This window comes from Paroedura picta, unplaced genomic scaffold, assembly GCF_049243985.1.
Source record: "Paroedura picta isolate Pp20150507F unplaced genomic scaffold, Ppicta_v3.0 Ppicta_v3_sca23, whole genome shotgun sequence".
Classification (NCBI taxonomy): domain Eukaryota; kingdom Metazoa; phylum Chordata; class Lepidosauria; order Squamata; family Gekkonidae; genus Paroedura; species Paroedura picta.
Window position 1 is genome coordinate 2,512,779 of NW_027518620.1, and position 4,882 is coordinate 2,517,660.

Genomic DNA, 4,882 nt, shown 5'->3' on the forward strand with positions numbered 1-4,882 from the left:
AAACCAAAACAATGCCAACCCAGAACAATATATAAAGCTAAACGAACCGTTCACTGGTCACTTAATCGTACGAAAAACCCTATTGATTTACCTGTTTTTACAAGGAAATAAAATGTGAAAAAAATATTTCTACATCCCATGGCCTTTCCCAACCATTTAAATTTTTCTCTTACAGGTCTAACACTTTCGAAAAACCAAAACAATGCCCACCCGGAACAATATATAAAGCTAAACGAACCGTTCACTGGGCACTTCTCCGTACGAAAAACCCTATTGATTTACCTGTTTTTACAAGGAAGTAAATGTGAAAAAAATATTTCTACATCCCATGGCCTTTCCCAACCATTTAAATTTTTCTCTTACAGGTCTAACACTTCCGAAAAACCCATACAACGCCCACCCAGAACAATATATAAAGCTAAACGAACCGTTCACTGGTCACTTAATCGTACGAAAAACCCTATTGATTTACCTGTTTTTACAAGGAAATAAAATGTGAAAAAAAATATTTCTACATCCCATGGACTTTCCCAACCATTTAAATTTTTCTCTTACAAGTCTAACACTTCCGAAAAACCAATACAACGCCCACCCGGAACAATATATAAAGCTAAACGAACCGTTCACTGGGTATTTATCCGTACGAAAAACCCTATTGATTTACCTGTTTTTACAAGGAAGTAAATGTGAAAAAAATGTTTCTACATCCCATGGCCTTTCCCAACCATTTCAATTTTTCTCTTACAGGTCTAACACTTCTGAAAAACCAATACAATGCCCACCCAGAAGAATATATAAAGCTAAACAAACCGTTCACTGGGTACTTATCCGTACGAAAATCACAATTGATTTACCTGTTTTTAAACGGAAATAAAATGTGAAAAATATATTTCTACATCCCATGGCCTTTCCCAACCATTTAAATTTTTCTCTTACAGGTCTAACACTTCCGAAAAACCAATACAACGCCCAACCGGAAGAATATATAAAGATAAACGAACCGGTCACTGGGTACTTATCCGTACGAAAATCCCTATCGATTTTCCTGTTTTTACAAGGAAGTAAATGTGAAAAAAATATTTCTACATCCCATGGCCTTTCCCAACCATTTAAATTTTTCTCTTACAGGTCTAACACTTCCGAAAAACCCATACAACGCCCACCCGGAAGAATATATAAAGATAAACGAACCGTTCACTGGGTACTTATCCGTACAAAAATCCCTATCGATTTTCCTGTTTTCACAAGGAAGTAAAATGTGAAAAAAATATTTCTACATCCCATGGCCTTTCCCAACCATTTAAATTTTTCTCTTACAGGTCTAACACTTGCGAAAAACCAATACAACGCCCACCCGGAACAATATATAAAGCTAAACGAACCGTTCACTGGGTACTTATCCGTACGAAAAACCCTATTGATTTACCTGTTTTTACAAGGGAGTAAATGTGAAAAAAATATTTCTACATCCCATGGCCTTTCCCAACCATTTAAATTTTTCTCTTACAGGTCTAACACTTGCGAATAACCAATACAACGCCCACCCGGAAGAATATATAAAGCTAAACGAACCGTTCACTGGGCACTTATCCGTACGAAAATCCCTATCGATTTTCCTGTTTTTACAAGGAAGTAAAATGTGAAAAAAATATTTCTACATCCCATGGCCTTTCCCAGCCATTTAAATTTTTCTCTTACAGGTCTAACACTTCCGAAAAACCAAAACAATGCGAACCCAGAACAATATATAAAGCTAAACGAACCGTTCACTGGTCACTTAATCGTACGAAAAACCCTATTGATTTACCTGTTTTTACAAGGAAATAAAATGTGGAAAAAAATATTTCTACATCCCATGGCCTTTCCCAACCATTTAAATTTTTCTCTTACAGTTCTAACACTTTCGAAAAACCAAAACAACGCCCACCCGGAACAATATATAAAGCTAAACGAACCGTTCACTGGGCACTTATCCGTACGAAAAACCCTATTGATTTACCTGTTTTTACACGGGAGTAAATGTGAAAAAATATTTCTACATCCCATGGCCTTTCCCAACCATTTACATTTTTCTCTTACAGGTCTAACACTTGCGAATAACCAATACAACGCCCACCCGGAAGAATATATAAAGCTAAACGAACCGTTCACTGGGCACTTATCCGTACGAAAATCCCTATCGATTTTCCTGTTTTTACAAGGAAGTAAAATGTGAAAAAAATATTTCTACATCCCATGGCCTTTCCCAGCCATTTAAATTTTTCTCTTACAGGTCTAACACTTCCGAAAAACCAAAACAATGCCAACCCAGAACAATATATAAAGCTAAACGAACCGTTCACTGGTCACTTAATCGTACGAAAAACCCTATTGATTTACCTGTTTTTACAAGGAAATAAAATGTGGAAAAAATATTTCTACATCCCATGGCCTTTCCCAACCATTTAAATGTTTCTCTTACAGGTCTAACACTTTCGAAAAACCAAAACAACGCCCACCCGGAACAATATATAAAGCTAAACGAACCGTTCACTGGGCACTTATCCGTACGAAAAACCCTATTGATTTACCTGTTTTTACAAGGAAATAAAATGTGAAAAAAATATTTCTACATCCCATGGCCTTTCCCAACCATTTAAATTTTTCTCTTACAGGTCTAACACTTCCGAAAAACCAATACAACGCCCACCCGGAACAATATATAAAGCTAAACGAACCGTTCACTGGGTACTTATCCGTACGAAAAACCCTATTGATTTACCTGTTTTTACAAGGAAGTAAATGTGAAAAAAATATTTCTACATCCCATGGCCTTTCCCAACCATTTAAATTTTTCTCTTACAGGTCTAACACTTCCGAAAAACCCATACAACGCCCACCCAGAACAATATATAAAGCTAAACGAACCGTTCACTGGTCACTTAATCGTACGAAAAACCCTATTGATTTACCTGTTTTTACAAGGAAATAAAATGTGAAAAAAAATATTTCTACATCCCATGGCCTTTCCCAACCATTTAAATTTTTCTCTTACAAGTCTAACACTTCCGAAAAACCAATACAACGCCCACCCGGAACAATGTATAAAGCTAAACGAACCGTTCACTGGGTATTTATCCGTACGAAAAACCCTATTGATTTACCTGTTTTTACAAGGAAGTAAATGTGAAAAAAATGTTTCTACATCCCATGGCCTTTCCCAACCATTTCAATTTTTCTCTTACAGGTCTAACACTTGCGAAAAACCAATACAACACCCACCCGGAAGAATATATAAAGCTAAACGAACCGTTCACTGGGCACTTATCCGTATGAAAATCCCTATCGATTTTCCTGTTTTTACAAGGAAGTAAATGTGAAAAAAATATTTCTACATCCCATGGCCTTTCCCAACCATTTAAATTTTTCTCTTACAGGTCTAACACTTGCGAAAAACCAATACAACGCCCACCCGGAACAATATATAAAGCTAAACGAACCGTTCACTGGGTACTTATGCGTACGAAAAACCCTATTGATTTACCTGTTTTTACAAGGGAGTAAATGTGAAAAAAATATTTCTACATCCCATGGCCTTTCCCAACCATTTAAATTTTTCTCATACAGGTCTAACACTTGCGAATAACCAATACAACGCCCACCCGGAAGAATATATAAAGCTAAACGAACCGTTCACTGGGCACTTATCCGTACGAAAATCCCTATCGATTTTCCTGTTTTTACAAGGAAGTAAAATGTGAAAAAAATATTTCTACATCCCATGGCCTTTCCCAGCCATTTAAATTTTTCTCTTACAGGTCTAACACTTCCGAAAAACCAAAACAATGCCAACCCAGAACAATATATAAAGCTAAACGAACCGTTCACTGGGCACTTATCCGTACGAAAAACCCTATTGATTTACCTGTTTTTACAAGGAAATAAAATGTGAAAAAAATATTTCTACATCCCATGGCCTTTCCCAACCATTTAAATTTTTCTCGTACAGGTCTAACACTTCCGAAAAACCAATACAACGCCCACCCGGAACAATATATAAAGCTAAACGAACCGTTCACTGGGTACTTATCCGTACGAAAAACCCTATTGATTTACCTGTTTTTACAAGGAAGTAAATGTGAAAAAAATATTTCTACATCCCATGGCCTTTCCCAACCATTTAAATTTTTCTCTTACAGGTCTAACACTTCCGAAAAACCAATACAACGCCCACCCGGAACAATATATAAAGCTAAACGAACCGTTCACTGGGTATTTATCCGTACGAAAAACCCTATTGATTTACCTGTTTTTACAAGGAAGTAAATGTGAAAAAAATGTTTCTACATCCCATGGCCTTTCCCAACCATTTCAATTTTTCTCTTACAGGTCTAACACTTGCGAAAAACCAATACAACACCCACCCGGAAGAATATATAAAGCTAAACGAACCGTTCACTGGGCACTTATCCGTATGAAAATCCCTATCGATTTTCCTGTTTTTACAAGGAAGTAAATGTGAAAAAAATATTTCTACATCCCATGGCCTTTCCCAACCATTTAAATTTTTCTCTTACAGGTCTAACACTTGCGAAAAACCAATACAACGCCCACCCGGAACAATATATAAAGCTAAACGAACCGTTCACTGGGTACTTATCCGTACGAAAAACCCTATTGATTTACCTGTTTTTACAAGGGAGTAAATGTGAAAAAAATATTTCTACATCCCATGGCCTTTCCCAACCATTTAAATTTTTCTCTTACAGGTCTAACACTTGCGAATAACCAATACAACGCCCACCCGGAAGAATATATAAAGCTAAACGAACCGTTCACTGGGCACTTATCCGTACGAAAATCCCTATCGATTTTCCTGTTTTTACAAGGAAGTAAAATGTGA